General features: G+C 35.6%; 1 protein-coding gene across 2 annotated transcripts in view; it reads left to right on the top strand.

Annotated features, from left to right (window-relative positions):
- LOC118448008 (uncharacterized) overlaps nt 1–25000 on the top strand; it is a 96411-nt gene that overhangs the window by 9172 nt on the left and 62239 nt on the right. Inside the window, exons 3-4 of one of the 2 annotated variants that reach the window (XR_014983320.1) lie at nt 16603–16790; nt 24122–24851. The exons of the other annotated variant lie outside the window; for it this stretch is intronic. The gene's annotated coding sequence lies outside the window, so the exon portion shown is untranslated. Of the gene's footprint in view, nt 1–16602; nt 16791–24121; nt 24852–25000 lie in introns of those variants that run through there. 2 annotated transcript variants of the gene reach the window in all.

The raw sequence follows: 25000 nt of genomic DNA, 5'->3' as shown, positions 1-25000 counted from the left end.
ACATTGGCTAAACCTTTCCTTCTGAAAATTGTCCACGTTTTCTATTAGACTTTTTCGATTAATCGATTATAACAAGCGTGTAATGTTCGAACTAAATCTCAATTTTTCTTCTATTAATATTTATATATATATATATATATATATATATATATATATATATATATATACTTGACAAGGCAAAACGAATTATCAGAAATAAGGACCAATTTTTTTGCGATGCATAGAAACAGAAAAACTGTATACGCTCGATCGTGCTTATCATCCTAGATATAATTAAGAGAAAGAAAGAGAGAGAGAGAGAGAGAGAAAGAGAGAGTGAGAGAGAAGCTGAATGATATCGAACGGAGCAAAGAATAAAAAAGAAAATAAAAAAGAAAAAATTGGCACAATGGTATAATATTTCACGGTTGCAGATCGCGATCGACCTTGGATGCTAGGCGCGATCCATGAATCGATCTCGTCGTCGTAGGTCCATGCAGGAATATAACGCGGTTCTTTTCTGCAGTTACTCGCGTGAAAAAAAAAAAAAAAAGAAAGAGAGAGTGAGAAAGAGACAGAGATAGAGAGAGAGAGAGAGTGTAAGTGAGTGAGTAAGTGAGTGAGTAAGTGAGTGTCTATATGAAACTCCGTGTACGTATGCGTCTAGTTTATAAATATTATAAGAAACCATAGAAAGAGAGCGAGAACTATCAAGTCGCCGAGAGATCGTTCGCCGACTAGGATGACTTGCGAATCGTTTATTTTATCCGATATTATTGCACGCGTACAAGATACAAGGAGATATATATATATATATATATATATATATATATGTATGTATGTATATGTATGTACGAATGTATATAGAATATTCATAGTTACGCGGCGAATAGGAGGCGATCAGCGCGGGCTCCCGCTTGGTGACCCGGATTCTGTAGCTAAACAAAAGCGACAAAAAGCCGGATCGTGCTCGATCGAACAGACTTTTTGTTTTTTTTTTTTTTTCTTTTTGTCCTTTTTTCCTTATTATCGATTCGATCGACAACCGAGAGAGTCCTTCCTTCGCGATTTCTTACAAATTTCTCGAAAGCGAACGATCTTTAAAGTTCAGGTTTGAAAAATAAGTAACCAATGTTGGATGGACCTTTCTCGTCTTTTTCCTCTTTCTTTTCTTTTCCTTCTTTCTCCTCTTCTTCCTCTTCTTCTTCTTCTTCTTCTTCTTCTTCTTCTTCTTCTTCTTCTTCTTCTTCTTCTTCTTCTCCTTTTTTTTTTCTTTTCCCGTCGTCAAAGACAACGTTACGGAAGACGTCGAAAAAGGAGTGTAACGAAGTTCGTTTCGTTTCTTTTCTTTTCTTTTCTTTTCCGTAGCTCGTTTCTTGCTCGGATTTCGATCTCTCGACCTAATTTTGTCCATCGAACGCGTAATGACTCTCGAAAGTGTCTCTTCTCAAACTTATCGGCTTGACGTTAAGTCGTAATTAACATTAATTGAAGGACGATATCTGTGACGAGTCAGACGAAGAAAGGAGAAGATATTGAAGAAGAAGTGGCGGAGGGGATAGAAGGGGAAACTGGAGCATTAATCATAAAACAATATTCGTGTCGTAAGAATTCGTTTATATTTATTATCATTTTTATAAAATGCGACTTGTCACTCGTGATTCTGTCATGAATTCATCGTGAAAATATTTAAATCAAATATTTGAACGTCATTATTGTTTTTCCCTTCTATCTTCATCCCCTCCCCTTTCTTCTTCTTCTTCTTCTTCTTCTTCTTCTCTCCCACTTTTTTCTTCGACTTATCTTTCCTTCATCCCTCTCTCATCCCTCTCTCATCTTAACGCAATGGTTTCTCTCTCTCTTTTTTACGATAAATAACTCGCGATAACACGAAGCCTTATACTTCGTTGAATAATTTATCCCTCTTCGAGTGTACGTGTCAAAAAGAGAATATAAAAAAAAAAAAAAGAAAAAAAAAAACACCAAGAACTTCGCCGTGTAATCAATCTCTCGTTATTCTCCCACGTTTGATCGTTCGTCCATTTGAAATTTCGTCCTCGAGAAAGATGATAGAATAAATGAAGAATGAAAAGATATAGAGAGATGATAGACGCTAAGGAGATTTAAAATTGACGAAACGTGATAGCGCGTCGTAGGCGTTCTTTTTTTTTTTTTTTTTATTATTATTTTTTTTTTCATTTTTTCGTTGTTTTTTCTTTTTCCTTTTTTTCATTTTTTTCTTTCGTTCTTTTCTCTCTTTTTTTTTCTTTTTTTTTTCCCTTTTTTTTTTGTATTTTTTCGCCTGAGACGAAAGAACATTAATATTCATAAGCATTATGCGAAGGAATACTCGATTTCATGGCAATCGCATGTATGTAAAACGATCGATATGTCCGTCGCTTGGTCGTTCGTTCGATCGATCGATGGATCGATCGATCAGTTTAAATATACGATAATAACGTATTCTCGCGAGGATCGAAATTTTTCAAAAGATTTATTACCATTACCGAAAGACCGAGAAGTTGATTTCTTTGAAACGACTTTGCTTGCGTCCGTTACGACGATGATTGACTTTTTTCTTCCTTCTTTTCTCTCTCTCTCTCTCTCTCTCCTCTCTCTTTCTCTCTGTCTCTAACTCTCTCCCTCTCTCTTTCTTCTTTTCTCACTCTTTTTCTTTTTCATAGAGGGAAACGCCGTTGGAACGTTAATAAGAGACGCGAGAATGTTAGAGGAGAGAAACAAAAAAAAAAAAAAATAAAAGGAGAAAAAAAAAGCAAGAAAAAAAAAAAGATGACGGCACGATAGATGTCGGTTATATATAATAAAGAGAACAAACGGTTTAGTAAAGTAAGATGAAGAGAAAGAGAAACAGGAGAAGGTGAAGGAGGAGGAGGAGGAGGAGGAGGAGGAGGTGAAGGAGGTGAAGAAGGAGAAGGAACATGACCGTTCCTCTCGCACACGCTTCCGTTATTACACGCTCACAGATAAATATTTAAATTCAATATGTACGCGAGATATATACTCATACATAACGAGAAGGTTCTATCTACAAACGATGTCCATAATCAAGTCCGATTACAAGAACGTATTACGAATGGCTCTGAAGAAGTGCGTAAGAGTGACCTTTGCTTGGCTCCAGCAAAGACAGAGAAAGAGTAAGAGAGAGAGAGAGGGAGGGAGAGAAAGAGAGAGAATCGTACTGCTACATTCTCGCATGATATAAGGACGAGAAAGAATGGTTGTTTCCGGTCGTCTTCGAATCGCGCGGTAAAAGTAATGCGTAATATATAACTTCCGAGACGTGCGTGCGTGCATGCGTGCATACGTGCATGCGTGTCAGAATGTGTGCCACGTGGGTAATTTCGAGATATATGTATGTTCTCGTGACTATAATTTTTTTTATCTCTTTCTCCCTCTCTATTTTTTTTTTTTTTTTTTTTTTTTTTTTTTTTTTTTTTTTTTTAATACGATTTATTTAACAATCTTTCTTCGTGTTTCTACGAAGAGGAGGAGGAGCTCCGTTAGTAAATAAGATAAAACGAGACAGAGACAGATAAATGGAAAGAGAGAGAGAGAGAGAGAGAGAGAGAAAAAAGAGAGAGAGATTTTTTCCATTAAAGAAATTGTTCGCAACTTTAACGAGATATCAATTCTCGATTTTCGATAAGATCGCGCGCGATATATTTTTCCTCCAACGCCCTCACCCCTCCTATCTCCTCTTCTCCCCTCTGGTCTCTCAATTCTATTTCTATAAACAACGGTGCCGTATCGAACAATAGCCGTCGAGTGCAAAACCAACGGTTTACTCTCGCTTATGTTAGAAAAGGCCGCCGGTTCTAAAGCGCGATTATGCGTTTCTCAAGCGTTAAACCGATCATCGAGGGACGCGGTGGAGTTAACGGGGAAGATCGATAAGTCGATCGATTATGATCGGTGTGCGAGGCAAAAAGTAAATAGGCACTGTCTGATCTGACTCTACAGGCAATCTTACTATCTCGCTGATTGCATCGAGCTTCGTTCGTCGACGTTTATCGACGGTTTCTCTCTCTCTCTCTCTCTTTCTCACTCTCTCTCTCTCTCTCTCTCTCTCTCTCTCTCTCTCTTTCACTCTCTTTCGTTCGTTCGCTCGTTTACTCGTTTGGTCGCGGTCTTTTTTTCTTTTTCTCTCTTTCGTTTTTTTCTGTCTGTATTTCTCTCTCTCTCTCTCTCTCTCTCTCTCTCTCTTTTCCTCCCTCCCTTTTTGCTCTTTCTTTCTTTCTTTCTTTTTTTCCTATTGCATATACGCACATATATACGCAACGTAAGTTTTATCGAAAGGAATAGCTAACTATTATCACTAACCTCTATACTATCTCACTCTTTCTTAGATCTACTCTTTAATCTTTTGCTTCGTCGTGCTAACAGGACCCAGGATCAAGCGTAAAAATTATTTAGCCGATCGATCAAGTCATTTTACAAGTTATAACGAGAAGGATATTAACGAACCGGCAATCCGATTAACTTGCCACCCGATGGCAAGTATATATATATATATATATAAATATATATCGTATATATTCTTTTTTTTTTTTCTTTTTTTTTTTTCTTCTTTTTTTTTCCTCTCACCTTTCGCGTAAGAAAACATAAAAATTAGTCTTCCTTCGATCTTTACAGATCCGAAGGTGAGTCGAGACAATTAATAAAGAATAATATCTATAATGTATGCGACACGATCGTATTTGCGTGTGCTAATCTTGTGACAAGGAATGAGCATAATTATCCATTAATAATTCCTCTTTCTCTCTCTCTCTCTCCCTCTCTCTCTTTCTCTTTAATAACGTCCTCGACTACTTTGAATTCTTATCGAGAAATCAATGAACGGATACACACGTGCGTGTTACGATTGACAAGCCAGCTTTCCGATGGTTAAAAGAATTCAACGATGATGCTAACGTCGACCAATTAAAAACGAAAGGATCCGCGAGGAAAGGAATCCGACTGGAATGATTTACGATCTTGTGTGTTGCTCTCGAGTCAGCCCGAAGGCATTTCGACTGGCATGATCGTCTTCCGAATCACAAAATGATATATCCCATTGCTAAGAGTATAGGTACATATCCGATGAACTAGTTATGGTATAGAATTATAGTTTGAAACTTTCTATCGATCTTTTAGAAATAGAAATAGAAAATGCATCATCCGTATATATATATATATGTATATATGTATGTGTGTATATATATGTGTGTATCTAAAAATCAATACGAAAGCTACTGATAACATAATATATATATATATATATATATATATATCTCTATAAATATATATTTCATTGTATATTTATTAATGATTCGACGAATTATGAATTCGAATAGAAGAAAGAATTCGTGAATAATAGTTTATGCCAATGTTAGAGCAAATAAAATAATAAATCAGATTTGCCGTGTAATCCTTTAGCCTTTTAATAGTGTGTATGTTTGTTAGCAAGCTCCTGTTTAAAGTGATTAAACTCGTCGATAAACGATATTGGCCTGTATCCGACAAGTGTAATTAATAACTGACAGACACCAATACGATTGTGTAGGAGCTCTTTCGCGAGGATGTCTCTCGTAGTCTCTGAAATGAGAATTAATTCGAAATCAGGGGAGATTTTGTTTCTCTTATTTATCTACATACCTATATACATATATACATACATACATACATACATACATATGTACGTACGTCTGGAAAAACGCCAAAGACCCTGGGTTTAAGAACTCCAAAGAGATAGATAAAGAGAAAGAGAGAGAGAGAGAGATTCAAGGATGTCCACTCTTTGAAGTGAAGGTGCCTGCAAGAACGCAGTAACGCTCAACGAATAGCACACGGTTCGGTTCCCTATTGGTGTGTTCCGGATTCGCTTCGCCGAATTTCACTAAGGACTTCTTACCCCGAGGTCTCTAACTAATCCGTGACTGACTTCTTCTTCTTTTTCTTCTTTTTCTTCTTCTTCTTCTTCTTCTTCATCACTACGTTCTCTAGAGATACAAGGATTCGTGAATGTATTCCTCTTTTTAAGACCTCTATAACAGATGTAATTCTCGAGTTAAAGTTTATTCTTATTATTATTATTATTATAACTCTGACGGTGAGTTTAAAACATTGGATTCTAAGGGTAATCATGAGAAAATTTTCATTCCGTTTTCATTCGTTCTGATAATATTGCAGATTTGTGCGTGAAATAATAATCAAAAGTAGAAAAACAGGGATATATATATATATATATATATATATATATATATATATTCGTCTATCGATAACATCATAGGAGTATAGATACGAATTAGCAACGGCTCGGTGATTCCGCGAGTAATCCCACCGCATTCTCATTGGCTCCGTTTCACAATTTCCAACGCCTCGAGTTAACGTAATTATGATTCTACGAGAGTCTCTACGGGCGTACCTCGGGCGCGTATGTAACTTTTAATAAATAATACCAGCGTAATCTCGTGTCCTTGTGTCTTAGGTTGCTTAAAAGATCCAGAAAAAAAAACGCCAGAAAAAAAGAATAAATAAAAATAATAGAAGAAAAAAAAAAAAAAAAAAGAAGAAAGAGAAGACTCATACTTTCGTACGGCATGAACGATTGAAAAGAAATTTTATTTAAAATTATTGGGAATATATGGGGTAGGAAAAGGGACGATCGGGCGGGGTAGATATTGAAGAGGAAAACGAAGAAGAGAAATGAAAGAGGGAGGGGGAAAAAAAAAAGAAAAGAAATAGAAAGAGGATGCTGATCGAGCTGTGAATTAGCAACGGTTCGCTGCCGTGCTAGATCTACCGTGAGCTTCGGATCGCTTCACACTTTCCGCGATTAATCCGTCGGGATCGTTCGTGCCGCCTACTTAACGGCCGGTACGGCTCGTTCAAGTAGCGATCTCGACGTTCTTCGGTGACCTCTTCATGTATCGTGAAACGCCATAGGTCAGTAATGTCAAGTCGTGGCAAAGTCGTGCCTCTGTAGTCTCTCGACTATGCCCAATCGTCTTCTATCTTCTCTCTTTCCATCCAATCTTTCATTCTTTCCTTCCATTGCGAAAAGGAAGGATGTTCAATGTACTGAAAAAATAACAATTAAAACGATCAATTAAAAATTATCCTTTAAAATTGCGTCAATAATTGTCTCGAATTTTCTTTTTTTTTTATTTTTATTTTTATTTTTCGAAATTCGTCTTTTCTCTTTCTTTTTGCCACTCTTCTTCCTTTTCTTCTTCCTCCTCCTCCTCCTTCTCTTCTTCTTCTTCTTCTTCTTCCATTCTTTTGTTCGAATAGTACAAAAAAAAAAAAAAAAAAAAAAAAGAAAAGAAAAGAGCGCGAGGAAGTAGAGATTTATAAATGCTGACGTTATAGTTAGAAACCGAGAGTGTTATATCGCTGAATCATCATCTTTTTATCCGAAAAGAAAGTGTAGAAGAGATCTTCTTACCGGAAGAAGTCGATCTCTCTAAAACTGTGTATTGGAAACTATAAAAATATCAACTATCGATTCCGTTCTTTCGATATAACATTCCATAGAAAGAGAGAGAGAGAGAGAGAGAGAGAGAGAGAGAGAGAGAGAGAGAGAGAGAGAGAGAGGAGAGAGAACGAACGAACGTATCGATCGACGTGCGGACGGAATGAAAAACGGACGGACGTTGGATTTCACTTTTTTTCGATCCATTCAGCCGTGGATAGAGCAGCCACCCCAGGACGTCAAACGATCTATAACGATCGAATATATTATGTAAGTATCACTCGCCGGATGCATTGTGCACGTGAAACTATAAAAGCACACTCTGTTACGACAGCCTGTGATTACGTTCTTTTATGCGGCCTGGTGTTATAGCTGGCTACTCTGGTCAATCTATTCGACGAGGGAGAGGACCACAACAAAATAGAAAAAAAAACAAAAAGGAAAAAGAAAAAAAAAAAAAGAAGAAAAAGAAAAGAAAGAAAGAGAAAAGAAAAAAAGTAAAACAGATTGAAAAGAAATAAAAAGAAATTGAAAAAAAAAAATTGTTGCTTTTAAAACGAAGTTCTAATTCGTTTTGTAATTTTCTTATACATTTAATATCACACACATACATACACGCATACACACACAGACACACACACACACATATATATATATATATATTTTTTAGATAAAATTTATCGTTGAATTTAATATCTCAACGTTGAAAAGGTTTTAATAAAAATTTAGATAGAAATCGTTTAAAATTCCATACGTTTCGTAAGATATATATCGATCGATTTTTCTTTTTTTATTTATTTTCTTCCTTTTTTGTTTCTTTTATTTTTTTTTTTGTTTCTTTTTTTATTTCACATATTTTCTTTCCCTTTTTCTTTTTTTTTTCTCTCCTTGTTTTTAATGGATACGTTATTTATCTATTCCACGGGGTATATAATAAAGTTTCTTCGTGTTTAAAAAGTTTTCTACGTTAACGAGTAACATGTACAGCGATTTAATGGAAGGAAAGAAGTTCTAATAATTGACGCGAAAAGAAGGAGAAGGAGAAAGAGGAGGAGGAGGAGGAGGAGGAGGAGGAGGAGGAGGAGGAGGGGCAGGGAGGATCTGGTCTGGCAAGAATAAGAAGTAAGTCTTGTTTCTAGATGTACGTTCGAGATAGATTCCTGTCAGGCAAGCTGCCTCTCGTAGGAACACGCGCGTGGGAATTGGAGCGCCAAAAGGCGCGACAAACTTTATCAATCCCGAGCAAGTAGTCGTAGACGACGGAGAGTTAAAGAAGGAAGAAGAACGTCGTTTTTCTTTCCCCTTTTCTCTTCTCTTCTCTTCTCTTTTCTCTTCCTCTCACCTTCTCTCTCTCTCTCTCTCTCTCTCTCTCTTTCTCTTTCTCTCTCTCTCTTTTTCTTTCTCTTTGAGTTACGTGTACACGTAACGAAGGAATCGTTGAGCGAAACTAGTTTGCACGCATGCTTAATTACGTAAATCAGTAAGAAAGAGAAAAATATATATGTATATATATATATATATATGCACGCACATGTATATAACAACTTTTAATGTCTATGAATGATCCCCAGCGATTAAATATCGCGCATTTAGCCTTAATTCATAAGGGAAGGAAAGATGGAATAGGATAAAATTAAAAAAAAAAGAAGAAAAAAGAAAAGAAAGGGAAAAAGAAATTTTTTAAATAAAAAGAAAAGAAATGAAATATCGTCGTTTAATTTATATTGTTACAGTGAATCCTGACAGGTATATAAATCGAATGAAAAAAAAAAAAAAAAAAAAAAAAAAAAAAAAAAAATGTTTGTATGTAATTAATGAAAACACTTTTTATTCTTTACGTTCGTTTAAAAGTCTGATTTAAATGACGACAATTTTATCGACGGTCAAATCTATAATGACTGAAAACGAAGAGAGAAAGAAATAAGATAGATGGATGGAAAGAAAGAGGAGAGAAGGACTTGGTAGGAAAGAGAAAAAAAGAAAGAAAAAAATTAATAAAAGAATAGAAAGAGAGAGAGAGAGAGACAGAGAGATATGTCTATCATACTTGATTTTCGCTTATGATCGATCTTATATGATAGACGTAGAAAAGAGATATAACTCTTTCCGTGACTACTCTTCGGTGGAAATAAATCGATTAAAGGTCGTAATATAAACGAGTAGAATAAAATAGAAAGAGAAAGAGAAGAATAGAGAATGAAGGAAAGAAAGAAAGAAAGAAAGAAAGAAAGAAAGAAAGAAAGAGATAGAAAAGATTATCGGATATAAGGATCTCTCGTTACCGTAATATCCAACGTGATTCAACGTTTACGATCGATATTCGAATAATTCGAAAGCAGGGAAAAGCATTATGGGAATCAACGACGAGTACGAAGAGATGAGAAGAAGAACGGCGTGGAAGAGATTCCTCCTTGACTCTCTCTCTCTCTCTCTTTCTCTCTCTCTCTCTTTCTCTCTTTCTCTCTATCTTTCTTTCTTTCTCTATCTCACGTGTGCATGATTCTGGATGAGGCCATAAGGATCGTGTGCGAGTTCGATAGGTCTCTACGTGAGAATCGGAACGACAACTATGACGACGACTACAACAACGACGACGACGACGACGACGACGACTACGACGAGGACTACGACGAGGACTACGACGAGGACTACGACGAGGACACTCTAGGAAAGATGTAGCGGTCTCTATTATTCGATTTCGAATATATCAAAGGACACCGAGAAGCGTTCTTTCATTTACGACGTTCAGACATGATGGAAACATATCCGCGAAACGTTTCAACTTTAGTTCGAAAACGAGAAAGAAAGAGAGAAAGAGAAAGAGAGAGAGAGAGAGAGAGAGAGAGAGAGAGAGAGAGAGAGAGAGGTGCAGGTGGTGGTGGTGGTGGAGGAGGAGGGAAAAAAAATTGATAGAGACGAAGTAGAAAAGTCGTGTGACGGGTCAGACCTGTCGTCGTCGTTGTATCTATATAACAAGCGTGATCTTGAATAAGAAAAGTATATAAGTAACGTTTGTACTTGGATGGATTATCGGATTATATTTTATATATATATATAATATTGTGCAATTTATTCCCTAAAGACTTTTATATTTATGAACGATCGAAAGAGAAATATGACAGAATCGTTTTATCTCTCTCTTTCTCTCTCTCTCTCTCTCTCTCTTTCTCTCTCATGCACTCTCTTACTCTCGTTAATTAATGCATTATTTTTCTTGAATAAATACTCTTTTAAAAGTGAGGTAACACTCTCTCAATAAAAAGAAAATATATATATATATATATATATATATATATATATATATGAAAAAAAGAAAGGAGAAAAAAACGATTCCATGAGGAGGAGTAATCGCGTCGGTCTTTAAAAGGATATCGAAGCTACCGCGTTCTCTTTTTCTAAAAGTGGGTACAAAGTCTTTCTCTTTCTCTCTCTCTCTCTCTCTCTCTTTCGCTCTCTCTCTATCTCTATCTCTTTTTCTCAGCTCCTTGTCGAGTCGGAAACGATAGCAACTTCGAAACTCGAAAGGAGCACTGACTCTCTCGCGCGTGTCGATATCACGACGGACGTATCGCGGTGCTTCTCTCCCTATGGTGTAAAGTGCCACGCCTTGTCTCTGCACGACATAGAGACTATGTTTATACGATCATTGGTATTGATTCGTCGTTTTACATTTATCCATTCTTTTGCTTATCCAATTCAATATAGTTGCAATTAAAAAATATCTCATTTTTCTTCTTCCTTTTGTGCGTATGTGTCTGTGTGTGTGTGTGTGCGCGCGCGCGCGCGTGTGTATATATACATATGTATGTATGTATGTATGTATGTATGCATGCATGTATGTTTATCGTCGATATGAGAATAAAAAAGAAAAAAAGAATTTTGAGAAAAGAACGGAAAAAGAATGTTTCCACGTTGACTTCGTTTCTTTTTTCTTTTCTTTTTCTCTTTTCTTTTTCTTTTTTCCCTTTTTTTTTTCTTTTTTTTTTTTTTATATACAGTTCGTACATAGTAATACGATTTTGCAAAAGGCAAATGCATACGACGATTATTATTCAAGACTTAAAAGAACGACGACGAGGACGGTCTTCAGCCGCTATTCGCGTTGGAAACGAAACGAAATGAAACGAATCGTAGGAACGAGAGCGGTTGCGATAGCGCCTTAAAGGAGTCGAGGGAGCACTAAAAGTCTCGCGTGGCGATATCACACCGGTCGTATCGTTGCTTCCCCGATGCGAATGCTGAGAGAGAGAGTGAGAGAGAGAGAGAGAGAGAGAAAGAGAGAGGGAGAGAGAGAGAGAGAGAGAGAGAGAGGGAGGGCCACGCCTTGCATGCAACGACACGGCAATGCACAATGCAACGCTTCGACTCGGCTCGTTTAAACGGGCAACCAAGCCGTGCACCGAGTGCAACGAGCTCGATAGAAAGAGATGGACGTTGTCGTCGTCGTCGTCGTGTCCGGATAGCCATGGACCACGTTCTCGAAGTCCCGTCTATCGTGCACTTGATACCAACAAACCAACCAACCAACCAACCATCCAACCATCCAACCATTCAACCATCCAACCAACCAACCAATCGAACCACGTGTGTTACTTCCTATGCGGCTGCGTGAACGACCGCGTAGCTTAGCGAATAATTTAGTCGCCTCCCTTCAAAGAGAACACGAGTTCTTCTATAGCCTAATCATTCCGCATGTTTCCATGTTGGGTATATCATTGGCTTTTTCTAATGTTACCTACCTTAGCATACTACACCTACTTATCTAGCTACCTAACTATCTATCTAACTATCTAACTATTCATCTATTTATCTATCTATCCTATTTATTTACTCTATCTAAACTATCTATTTATTTGTACATAGGTATATAAACGTTTAACGTTTAAATGACGAAAAATTTGTTCATCCTTAATTAGGAAATTAGTTTTAATCGTTCTTTCAGATATTAGATTGAGGAAGATTATATAGACGTTAAATGTGAATGATAATAATAATCTAATAGGATCAGAAATGATTTTGAACTTTTCAAGTATTCATTCGACGATTTTATCCTCCACCTCCACCGCCCACACCCCCACTCCTACCAACCTATAACCACCCTATCCACCCGCCCCTCCCTGTCCGGAGTATAATCATGATGAAATGATTTACGTGATAATGAAACGTCTGGGTAAGTTTTAATGAACTACTTGTGAAAGAATGGATCAAGATCGTTTTCGTTCGTTCGATCTCGACGAAGCCGTTACTATACCTTACTGCTAATGGCTCGTTTAAGTGTTAGTGAGAGCAAGTTAGCGCCGTGCTAATTTGCAATAGAGTACATTTTGCATTGTCGAGAATACGACGATGACGATGACGACGACGGCGACGACGGCGACGGCGACGACGGCGACGACGACGACGACGACGATGACGACGACGACGACGATGATGACGATGACGAGAATGACGATGGCGTCGCGGTGCTGGAGTCTATCTATATGTCGAGTCGCTTCAATGATTTTCCAGACGATCTTTTATCGGTTGCCACATCGGTTGCCTGAATTTATCTGCATCGTTAAACGCAGCGTTACGGCGGTGGTAATGGCGAGGTGGTGCATGTACCTCTATGTATATGTAATCGAGAGAAAGAAAGAGAGAGAGAGAGAGAGAGAGAGAGAGAGAGAGAGAAGGAAATCCTTTCTCGGTGCAACGTATTGATCTCGAAACGACGGCGTTCGAATGTTACGAGAAAATATCAGAATACACTTTTTTTTTTCTTTTTTTTTTCTCTCTCTCTCTCTCTCTGTTTCTGAAAAAAAAAAAAAAGAAAAGAAACAGAAGAGAATTATTTAATGAAATCTATGGATACGTATATACACATATATTTTCGTTCTTTCTTTTTTTTTTTTTACTTGAAATATCAGGATAATCTAATAGAGCAATCTAATGTTTAATATCTCTAAGAAGAAATTTGATCAATTATTATTTGTAATTTCGTGATTAAAGTTTTAATTGATTAAATGAAATAAATGAAAATTGTATTATTTTCTATTATTTTTATGTTTAAAATTTTCTTTTTCTTTTTTTTCTCTATTTTTTCTATTTTTTCATTAAATCATTTTTGCTTTATAGTTGCATAGGATACTTTTAATATTCTCCGTATGCGTTCGTACGTTCGTACGTTTTCTCTCGTAATATTATCTAAATCGTACGGGATTCCCTTTTCTACAACGATTCATCGGTTGTATGCAACGATAGATGCAATGAATGTCGGCAATACGTAAATGTAAAACGTGCCGTCGCTATAGCACTGTATACACCCTATATACATTCATATATATATATATATATATATATATATATATATATATATTTATATACATATATACATCACATATAGATATAGGTACATGCCATATACACCGTGCGCAATCAAGCGCATTCTGCTTTGTTGCACCGACGTCGCCGCCCGCCATTCGAATCGCTAGAACGCACGTCGCTCGATTTTCCACTCGATCTTTTATCTATTGCCACATCCTGCCTGGTCTTTTACTTATCGTGTATATATACATACACCAATGTACAACTAACACGTACATATATATAATAACGATACATATACTTACGTATCAAGAATTGTATTCTTGATATAATATAACGGAGAGGAGGAGGAGGAGGAGGAGGGGGGTTGAGGGGATGCCATTGTGTATTAGATAGAGTTAGTTATTCACTTTTGCGTGAAACAAAATTTTCTATGTTTTAGACTTCGTATAAAATAAAAGATTTCATATAATATAAACGATCGTCATTGTCTCATTCGTCGTCTATATATATATATATATTTGTACATGAATTATATACATAAAAGAAAATACGATTATAATACATAAAAAATTGATCAATGATCTTGTTAATTAATTAATTATTTATATTTATTTTATAAGACATATTCTCTCGTATTTTCGATCGTTATTTCCCTTCGCTTTAAGTTCCTTCGCTTAAGCTTTTTTAATTTAACGTTTATCTTGCGTTATCGCAAATAAATTATTTTATCTCTTAATTATCTTAATTAACATGATAATGTCTTAAGTACATATATTTCTTTCCGTTTTTTTTTTTCTTTTTTCTTTTTTCTTTTTATCGTTCACTTATCTATTTTAATAGCTACGAGGTGTGACGTTAAATCGAATTTTTATAAAAAAAAAGAAAAAAGAAAAAAGAAAAAAAAAACATTTTCTAGATCAAACACTTTCTCCCGAGTACGAGGAAGAATTAATTAATTCGATAGAAACGTTTCGTGGATCAAAATCGTTGGATCTATCGATCTATCGTTAATCGTTATCTCTCTTTCTTTCCTTCTTTCTTTTCTAGTTGTCCGTCTTATCTCTTTCATGTACCCAAACGGATCCTTCTCTCTAATATCATAAATTGAGAAACGTATGGCGGAAATAAAGGAGAGAAACCCGAGAATAGGAGGAGGCAATATCGTCGAGCGATGCAATAACCAAGGATCGTTATTATAATCTACGATGTTCGTAACGAAAGCGGCGATAATAATCGTTACGCGCCCAGTCAAACTGCCTGTTTTCTTGAAAAACGATTAAATGAAGAAAAAAAAAAAATAAGAAAAAAAAAAAACAAAAAAAAAAAATAAAATGAGAAGACAGCGAGTGAGCGAGAGCGAGAGAGAGAGAGAGAGAGAGAAATGAAAAAAAGAAAAAGTATTCTTAACAATAAGATTAAGTTAACAATACGTGTAAGATGTAAGGAAGCACAAAGTTTCATTCGTATATTATACAAATTTTTTTTTAATTTCATTTAATCCTTTCCTTTCTTCTTTCACTAGCATTAGTTGAACTTCCTCGAAAACTTATGAAGTATCATTGAGATGAACTCTTTTAAAGAACTGCGATATTCATATCCATTATCGTTAAAATTTCAGTATCCTCGCCTACGTTCTAAACGTGCCATACTCTCTTTCTATCTTTTACATACGTACATCCCACGAAATATGTATATACATACATATATATATATATAGAGAGAGAGAGAGAGAGAGAGAGAGAGAGACATATGTATATGAGTATATATATCTGTGTGTATGTACGCGAAGAAAACGGACTGAGATAGATCTCGCATTCATCACGACGATGATTTACGATTCTAGCAGAAGATATACACCTCCTCTTCCTCCTCCTCCTTCTCTTCCTCCTCCTCTTTGTCCTCTTCTTCTTCTTCTTCTTCTTCTTTTTCTTCAGCCTCTTCTTCTTCTTCTTCCACTCCTGTGGAGCACGTGGGTGTTACGAGTCTTTCCTTCTTGGATTCTTTCGTTCATTTTTCTTTTCTTTTTTTCTTTTTGCTTTTTTTCTTCCTCTTTTTTCTTTCGCGTTTCCGTTCACGTTTTTTTGTATTTCCCCTCTTTCTCGTCACAAATTTATTCTCGTCAGATCGTAATATTTTTTTTTTTTTTGCCAAATTTTTTTTGATAAACTCAAATTGCTTCTTCTTATTTTCTTTTTATTCAAGAGAAAACACTTTTCAGTTCAGATTTTTCCCAAATCTACGACGTACGGTACGATTGGTGATAAGTCAAATTCATCGATTTAGCAATATTTTTCAATGATAGCTTCGAATTTTTCTTTATCATTCGAACGATTCTATTCGTATCATGAGAAGAATTTGTACATCTGTTTTCATTTTTTTTTTTCCGAAATAATTTGCCATAATATTATATGTCTCGTAATTTCTTTCTAATGTGCTTTATACTGTTCCAAAAGAGATCGTGAGATTTATTCGTAATTATATTAAAAGTATCACGAAAATATAAATATTGACAATTCCCTATTGTTATATTATTTAAGATTATATTTTATTTTGTCCAGGATAAAGTATAACAATATAGGAAGGATAAATTTATTACTATTGAAAAAAAATTCAACAAAACTTTTATCATGTCAAATTTTCATTTATTCAAATATACCTTTTAGAAATTCTCGATTTGTTCTATATCTAATAATCTTTTTGGCTCGTTGAAAAAGTTACAAAAATAATTATATTAAGAAATTCAATTTGTTGATGAGTTATATGATTTATTTTGTCCGACATTGTATCTTCCGAAGTGTCTTTATTTTTTTTTTTTTTTTTTTTCTTTTTGTTTCTCGGTAAAGATAAAAAGGCAGATAAAAAAGGAAAAAAAAAGGACGAAGAAGATGACTAAGAATAAGAAGAAAAAGAAGAAGAAGAAGAAGAAGAAGAAGGAGGAGATAATTCGTTCAAGGTCGTAGACTCCGGATCGAGACACATCTCGAAGAAGGAAAACCGCATTCAAGGCGATGCACTTTCGAGAGAGCTCGAAGTAAGTACCTTGACGAAGATGAAGCGGATGAAAAAGGAGAGGAAGATTTTCAAGGAAAACCATCCTAAATGAAATCGCTAAGAAAAAGCTCGTCTCCTTTGAGTCCTCTCTCTCTCTCTCTCTCTTTCTCAGTCTTTGATTTTTTTTTCATCTCTCTCTCTCTCTCTCTCTCTCTCTCTCTCTATCTCTATCTATCTTTTTCTTTTCTCGTCGACAGGATCCTCTCTCACGCTTTCGAGCCGAAAACGTGCGTGCACGTCGGCGCCAATTAATGGCTTTCGACTTTTGATTGACGTCTGGCGAGCGCGCGAGTCACTCGCAAACTTATATGCAGTGTTTCACGGTAATCAAGCGTGTATATACGATTCTACGTAATTGCAGGTATAATGCACGCCCCGTTGTCCTGGTCAAACCACACAAAACATTTACGTATACATGCATCGAGATCTCTCTTCTTTCTCTCTCTGTCTCTCTCTCTCTCTCTCTCTCTCTATTAGTATCTTTGATAGTAACTCCCCATTGAGTAATGAATTTTTTGTTTTTCTGTTTGTTTTCCTCTTTTTGATCTGTATCTTTTCTTTTCGTTCTTTTATTCTGTATTTATTTCTTTCTTTTTTATTTTTTTATTTTTTTTTTTTTTTATTTATCTCCTCGCACCGTTGCATACTACGTTTACACGCGTAACACATAGAATACAGGCTCAGTGAAAAGGATCTTTTGCAACTTTCGAACGTATGTATTTGAATATATAGACGAAGAAGAAGAAAAGAAAAGAAAAGAAAAGAGAAAATGCACGGTAAATGGTCCTTTTCTCTCTCTCTCTCTCTCTCTCTCTCTCTCTCTCTAAAAAAAAAAAGAAACCCCAGAGTTCAGATCTAATTATAGGTATACGTGTTTGTATGTGCTTAAGTATATATATATATATATATATATATCGTTGCAGATCGATAGACGGGACAAAGTCGAAAGTACGAACTCGATAATAAAAGATATTTAACTATATAGTCAATTAAAATGATCATTGAATTTCTACTGCAAAGTAGTACGTAAGTAACTACTTATATACTATATATATATATATATATATATATATATATATATATCTTTGAAGGAAGGAAATGAAATGCTGTAGACATACAAAAAATGGTCGCCTTCGTTCAATATAAGGACACCACGTGGAATCCTCCGTTTCTTTTTCTTTAATTTATTTAATTTATTTCTTTATTTCTTTCGCGATCTCCCTCGTCGTATGTCGATCACACAGTGATCGCTAATGATTAATGTTTTGCTCCTTTACCATTTAGGAAAGAAATCGATACAAATCGACATTATCGCGTTGAAGCTTTAATAATATAGCATTGAAGTAAAGAAAAAGGAAGAAAATAATGGAAAGAAAATAATTCGATCAATTATCACTCGATTGTCTTTCGATAAAGAAATGAATGTATAATAAAAATAATAATAATAATTATTATTATAATTATAATTATTAACATAATAATAATAATAATAATAATAATTATTATTATTATTGTTATGAAGCCCGAAGATGATGGTGTAATAAACATTAATTTTTTTTTTCTTTTTTTTTTCCCTCCTTCTTCTTTTACGATCAACAAAAAAGAGACGCTGAACATTTATTATATTTTATAATATATTTCTATAACAAAACAATATATCGACGTTTATCGTTTATTCGTTGACAATATATCGTATACAATGTGACGTATCGATTAGTAACGGGATGGTAATTGAATGTTTTAGCCGTCGTAAATCATCGGGTTCTTTTAAAAGAAAGCAAACGAACGGGCCTGTGTATCGAAGACACGTTGGAGAAGACCGTTGGTGCATCACCTTGAGATCGAAATACAAGAGAAAGAGAGAGAGAGAGAGAGAGAGAGAGAGAGAGAGAGAGAGAGAGAGAGAGGGAGGGAGAAAGATGAAATCCATCCTCTCATCTCGTCTTTCTTGACTTGCGTACGTGGGCCTTTCTCTGGCCGAGTGAAAAAGTCGCTGATCTCTTCTCACCTGACAGAGAGAGAGAGAGAGAGAGAGAGAGAGAGAGAGAGAGAGAGAAAGAGAGAAAATGGAAGAAAGAAAGAAAGAAAGAAAATAAAAAGCGGTCGCCTTGAGATGCGCCCGTTCACCATGCCTCATTAACTTGTCAAATTCGTCGTCCTCCCCGCTCCCCCCTCCACCCACCTCCCTCTCGTCTGCAAAATCATTCCAGCTAAAGGCGTACCGAAAAGTGTTCCTCGCTGGAGTCTTAATTTTGATGGTCAATTTTTATAAGCTTGGTAACCGTTATTATGAAATTTCGTGATTAAAGGAAAAAAAAATTTATATATATACATATTCTCTCTCTCTCTTTTTCTCTCTCACTTTCTTATTCTCTTAATCTCTCTCTTTCCATAAAAAAAAAGAAAAAGAAAAAAAAAAAAAAGACCGTTTATATACCTATTTACATGTAATATAAAAAGACGAATATGAGTGAAAAACGATCATTTCATTTCATTCAAGTAAGAAGATGCAGTAGATAGAATCGTCAAGCTGGATTATTGCTATATTATATAGCATCGAGGAGTAAAATTCGCATGTGTGATCGTGCATTACTGTCGATGGATAATCATATGAAATGATCGAGAACTCGTGGCGCTCCTTATTTCGATCTTTTTGTTCTTTTTCTTTTCTTTTTCTTTTCCCCTTTTCTTTTTTTCCCCTCCATTTATTATTTCTCTTTCTCTCCACCTCCCTCCCTCCCTCTCTCTCTCTTTTTTCTTTTTTTTTTTTTTCTATTCGTTTCACCGAGATTATCCGCGATCGGCACGACGAACAGAGCCGTTTGTGCAACCGGTCCTAATGTTCTCCACGAGACTATAAGGTCCACGGCAGCAACACGACCGTTAGTCCTCCCGACTCTGAACACGACTCTCTCGCTGACAAACAAAGTTAATAAGCGGCAATATCGCGGCTAACTCGGTCCACGGTAGACCGTCGTTACCGATACGCCGAGATCCGATCTAATGGCGAACCTTAACGATCGACCGATCCACCATCGTTGTACACTTGGCTTGCTTAGGCGTGTCTTTTAGACGATACTACTCGCGTCTCTATAGTTTATATCTAACTTCTCTCTCTCTCTCTCTGTCTTTCTCTCTCTCTCTCTCTCTCTCTCTTTATCTCTTTCTCTCTCTTTCTCTCTGTGTATTGTAAATGTAACGGTAATAGTTATAAATAGAGTTAAAATATAGAATGTTAGGATGTTAGGATAAAACACATTATCAATCTTATCCCTTAGATAATATATTCTTCATTAATTTTATCTCTCTTTGTTTGTTTTTTTTTTTTTCTTTTTTTTTATCGAATGACATAACTCTATTATCGTAATTTCGCATCAACGTTTATTCTAACTTTTTCTAACAACGTAACTCTTTTCAAACCTTGACAATTTTTTTTGGACGATTTTTTTTTTTTTCTTTCATCCATTTCTTTGACAATTTTTGCTTTAACCCTTTGATCATCTTATAAGATCGATAGATGTTGTATGTGTGTATGTGAGTTAAGAAAAGAAAATGAGACGAATGTTTGTTAAAAAAATTTCAGTCCTATAGTTCTTTGACTCAAAAAAAAAAAAAAAAAAAAAGAATAAAAAAGAAAAAACCATAAAAGGAAAGAAAAACTAATTATCATTATATTTCCTCGATGATTATATTTTATCTATTTAGTGACATACTTGATACTTTAATTATATTTTAATAAAATATATATATATGTATTATAGGTAGATAGGTGTATGTACTCCTGATGTTCCAGGTCCACAGCAGATTCCGTTTATGGTAAATCGTTTATGACAAGGTTCCCTTAGGGCAAGTATAAGTACCTACCTACTGAACGAGCGAGCGAGCAATTAGCTGACGTCGATCCTTCCGCGACTAATGAAGCGTCACACATGTTGCGTATCCCGAGCAGGACGTATTCCCGAATGAAAGTTAATAATTCGTGTCTCGTTGACAGCTAATTGAAACGTCACGACTGGATCGTAGCAAAAGAGAGTAAGAGAGAGAGAGAGAGAGAGAGAGAGAGAGAGAGAGAGAGAGAGAGAGAGAGAGAGAGGACGAATAACTTCAGGGCAAAAGGGAGAACAAACAAAAAAGTAAGATTAATCGAAAAGGGATTCATAAAGCGGATAGAGAACAGATTTTATTTATTTATTTTTTTGTTTTTAATAAGTGAAAGAAGAAATATTGAAACGAACGATTATTATTATTAAAATAATAATACGTCGTCCCTAAACAAAAAAACAAAAAAAAAACGAGAGAGAGAGAGAGAGAGAGAGAGAGAGAATGATGAGAGGAAGAAAGAATTATGTACGACAAAATTTACTTTGAAAGTTCGTACGGGATTGAAGAAGAAAAAGGAAGAATAAAAAAAAAAAAAAAGGGGGGAAAAGAATAAAAATTAATAATTTAACGAATAATAGTAAAATAATGGAGAAACGAGATGGAGTTAGTTAGTTAGTGAGTAATGGAAGAATACGTGATGGTAGAATGAGAATAACGGAAATTTGAGTAATAAAGGGCGCCGAGAGTGTATCCAAGCCTGTTCGAGAGATATATCCGAGAGCAAGCGAGGTCCAGCTTGCAAAGAAGAGAAGGAGGAGAAGGAGGAGAAGGAGGAGAGTGATTGTACTTATCCGTCGTACACGTTCTCCAGTAGAATTGCAAGCGTATATGTGTATGTATATACATATATATATATCTGTATGTATGTCCGTGTTTTAGTGCTTATGCACAGAACGAGCACGTAGGCTCGGATAGTTAAAGGAACGATGCGGATGGCAGGAGTGAAAGGCCCACGCCCGTGCCTCAGGCTCCTCGGCAAGGGCGACTGGCCCCTCGGTCCTCCCTCCCTCCCTCTCTCCCTCCATCCTCACAGCCATCCTCCTTCATCCACTTCACCATCTACTTACCACCTCCACTTTTCTTCTTCCTCTTCAACTCGAGCGAATCAACAACACACGTATGAATACACGAATACATACGTGCGCCTTCGTACTTGTGTGTGTATATGTATATATATAGATACATATATGCGCACGTGCCTGTATGTGTATATATATATATATATATATATATATATATATATGTGTATATGTGTGTGTGTGTCTAGAGACGAATATATATATATATACACGTATACACACACACACACGTGCGAGCACACGTGCAAGGACCATCCACTCTTTCTCTTTCTCTTTTGCCGCCGACGTGCACGCGTGCATGTTACGCTTGTAAATACTGACCTTTCGTGTCTCGACCATTTCTTTCTTTCTTTCTTCCTTTTTTTTCTTTTTTTCTTTCTTTCTTTTTTTTTCCTTTTTTTTTTTTCTTTTTGGATTTTTTCTTTTCTCCTTTCTTTTTTTTATCTTTGTTCCGTTTTATTTACTCTTCCTTATTTTACCGTTTCAAGACTAGCGAGTTGATTCTAATTTTTTCGAATGATTCTTCTTTTTTTCTTTTTTCTTTTTCTTTCATTTTCGTCCTCTCTCTCTCTCTCTCTCTCTCTCTCTCTCTCTCTCCGTATTCTCCTTTATTTAGAATTAATTGTATTTATTTATTCCATTTAATTTATTCCTTTTAAGAGATTAACGGGATTAATATCATCGATGAGAATTTGATCATTTGTATTTTATTTATTTCATATAGAAAATATATACATATATATATATATATATACGTAAATATGGATCGGAAGGAATAAATGTAAAGATGATTTGTCAGGTTTAAAGATATTAAAAAAGAAAATGTATCCTCCGGTATACATATGTTAGAACGATTAAGGATTTCATAATGATGGTTGATAATGTCCTTAGATATAGAAGAACGAAAGAGATGGTATGGGAAGGGTGGGATGGGGGTTAAACGGAAACATTTCTCGTTGATTTCCCGTGAAATATAAAAAGGACGAAAAGGCGAAGAGGACACGTTCCCAAGGCTTATATACCATAAGGATAGTATAATACAGTCGTCCATCCCGTTTAACCCGTTACCGAGGTCGCGCAAAAATCGAAACGCGTTCTTAACTTGTCCGAGTTGTTACTTCGAGAGAGAGAGAGAGAGAGAGAGAGAGAGAGAAAGAGAGAAAAAGAGAAAAAGAAAGAGAGAGAGAAAACTTGGTAGAGCATAAACGAACGATCGTGTGATCGATAATGCTGCTCCCGATACTACGTACATACTTATTTAGTTTAGCCGATCGAAACTACTCCGGTCAACTAGTTAACTGGCTTCTATTCCTTCATATTTTCCCGTTTAGCGGCATTCGAGATAGAAATGAAATAAGGGGGGAAAAGAAAAGAAAAGAAAAGAAAAGAAAAAAAGAAAAGAAAAGTATAAAAATTAAAGAATAAGAGTAAAAGTAAAGAAAGAAATAAACGTGATAGAAAGATAGGAAAGAAAAAGGATTAGATCTTATATTAGATATCCTTCCTGTCCGAGCTATATATGAGCTTAAAGTCCTCGTTTCTCACGCTAATCATCCGGTTTCTTATCTTCTTCTTCTTCTTCTTCTTCTTCTTCTTCTACTACTTCTACTTCTTCTTCTTCTTCTACTACTACTGCTACTATTACTTCTACTTCTTCTTCTTCTTCTTCTTCTTCTTCTTCTTCTTCTTCTACTTTTAAACTATTTTTCTTATTTATTATGCAAACGATATATACTAAAGTCGAAACGGAACGGAACAGGTCGTACATTATGAATCTAAATATTCAACATGAAAGATGACCGAGTTCGTGTGCGGCCGCCACGTTACGAACGGCTTACGTTAGTTAATTGGTTCGAGGTTAACGAACAAGAAAATAGGAATTAGAAATGAAAGGAAATAGAAACGAATATCTCGTATTAATCGTCGTTTCTAATAAGTCTTATTCATCGGTGATTTTTCTTTCTTTTTTTTTTTTCCTTCTTTCTTTCCTTTTTTTTATATATATATATATATATATATATATATATATATATATATATGTATCGTAGCATATAAGGGAGATAATCTCTCCATGTCGAAGGCTATTTTGTAATATACTTTTCAGTGTTACGAAATGAACGTAAGGAGAGAGAGAGAGAGAGAGAGAGAGAGAGAGAGAAAAGCAGGAGGAAAGAAAAAAAGAAAAAGAAATTATTTGTGCTTACATCGGTCATCCTTTTTTCTTTTTTTTTTTTTTTTTTCTTTTTTTTTTTTATGATAGAGATCGTCGCACATTTCAACGGCGAATGATCAATCACAGTCGTGATAGTAGTCTCTCCATTGACCTATTTAATCTCTAACTTGTCATTAGATTTACAATTTGGATTTACGATATGGCCGATAGAATTTATATGATGGATACTATGGATGGAAGGGAGGAAACTAAAATGAAGTTACCTTGGAAGAAGAAGAAGGAAGAAGAAGAAGAAGAGAGAGAAGATGAAAAAAGACAAGAAACATACAAGATCGAAACTCTCGAAAAGAAATCTCGAGTAGAGTATCGATAGTAAATTATCAAACGTGTCAGCGCAATCGATTAGCGTTGACTTAAGTTAAGTATACATAGATATCAAAGAAGATAATGAAATAACAGAACGAATCAATCTCTCTCTCTCTCTCTCTCTCTATTTCTCTCTCTCTATTTCTATCTTTCTTTTTATTTCTCTTTTTTTTTTCCTTTTATCATTGAAGGAAAAAGACGCGAAAGAATTGCTGTCGGCTCTAAGGTGCCGATCGTGGATGAGAGTGGGTGGAGCCAATCGACTTGGTTGCTTAAGCAACGAGAGAGTCGAGATGTCCTCGAGAGTTATCTCGATAAGAAAGGCCATCCTAAGGACACGCCCGGCTATGGGTAAAGGAGGGTGAAAGGGAAGGAGGGTACGATAAAGATCGACGTCTTCGCTCGCTAAGAAGATCCGTTCTCGAACTCGCCTAAACGTATCCCCTTATACTTGTTGTTCTCTTTGTATTATTCGTCTTTCATTTCCTTCTCTACTTTTTCTTCTACTTTTTCTACTTTTTCTACTTTTTCTCTGTCTTCTTCTTTGACCTGACATCGCCGAAAATCTAACTTTCGTGATATCGATAATTCCTTTCTAAGAATCTCTCTCTCTCTCTCTCTTTCTATAAGTTTACTTGCTATGTCAATTATTCGTTGAAACGATGTAAAATGTAAAACGATGTAAGAATT

The sequence above is a fragment of the Vespa mandarinia genome, chromosome 19 (assembly GCF_050613455.1).
Source record: "Vespa mandarinia isolate Hongniang chromosome 19, ASM5061345v1, whole genome shotgun sequence".
NCBI lineage: Eukaryota > Metazoa > Arthropoda > Insecta > Hymenoptera > Vespidae > Vespa > Vespa mandarinia.
This window is presented reverse-complemented; position numbering and strand designations above follow the sequence as displayed.